Source organism: Cherax quadricarinatus, chromosome 98, assembly GCF_038502225.1.
Source record: "Cherax quadricarinatus isolate ZL_2023a chromosome 98, ASM3850222v1, whole genome shotgun sequence".
Lineage (NCBI taxonomy): Eukaryota > Metazoa > Arthropoda > Malacostraca > Decapoda > Parastacidae > Cherax > Cherax quadricarinatus.
In genome coordinates this window covers 10,222,062-10,223,243 of record NC_091389.1, presented here as the reverse complement: position 1 = coordinate 10,223,243, position 1,182 = coordinate 10,222,062, and positions in this window count along the sequence as shown.

The following is a 1,182-nucleotide window of genomic DNA, read 5'->3' as shown; positions in this document are numbered from 1 at the left end:
GTCACTGGTTATCTGAAGGTTGTCACTGGTTATCTGAAGGTTGTCACTGGTTATCTGAAGGTTGTCACTGGTTATCTGAAGGTTGTCACTGGTTCTCTGAAGGTTGTCTCTGGTTATCTGAAGGTTGTCACTGGTTATCTGAAGGTTGTCACTGGTTATCTGAAGGTTGTCACTGGTTATCTGAAGGTTGTCACTGGTTATCTGAAGGTTGTCACTGGTTATCTGAAGGTTGTCACTGGTTCTCTGAAGGTTGTCTCTGGTTATCTGAAGGTTGTCTCTGGTTATCTGAAGGTTGTCACTGGTTCTCTGAAGGTTGTCACTGGTTCTCTGAAGGTTGTCTCTGGTTATCTGAAGGTTGTCACTGGTTATCTGAAGGTTGTCACTGGTTATCTGAAGGTTGTCACTGGTTATCTGAAGGTTGTCACTGGTTATCTGAAGGTTGTCACTGGTTCTCTGAAGGTTGTCTCTGGTTATCTGAAGGTTGTCTCTGGTTCTCTGAAGGTTGTCACTGGTTATCTGAAGGTTGTCACTGGTTCTCTGAAGGTTGTCACTGGTTCTCTGAAGGTTGTCACTGGTTATCTGAAGGTTGTCACTGGTTATCTGAAGGTTGTCACTGGTTATCTGAAGGTTGTCACTGGTTATCTGAAGGTTGTCACTGGTTCTCTGAAGGTTGTCTCTGGTTCTCTGAAGGTTGTCACTGGTTCTCTGAAGGTTGTCACTGGTTCTCTGAAGGTTGTCACTGGTTCTCTGAAGGTTGTCACTGGTTATCTGAAGGTTGTCACTGGTTATCTGAAGGTTGTCACTGGTTATCTGAAGGTTGTCTCTGGTTCTCTGAAGGTTGTCACTGGTTATCTGAAGGTTGTCACTGGTTATCTGAAGGTTGTCACTGGTTCTCTGAAGGTTGTCACTGGTTATCTGAAGGTTGTCACTGGTTATCTGAAGGTTGTCACTGGTTATCTGAAGGTTGTCACTGGTTATCTGAAGGTTGTCACTGGTTCTCTGAAGGTTGTCACTGGTTCTCTGAAGGTTGTCACTGGTTCTCTGAAGGTTGTCACTGGTTCTCTGAAGGTTGTCACTGGTTCTCTGAAGGTTGTCACTGGTTCTCTGAAGGTTGTCACTGGTTCTCTGAAGGTTGTCACTGGTTCTCTGAAGGTTGTCACTGGTTCTCTGAAGGTTGTCACT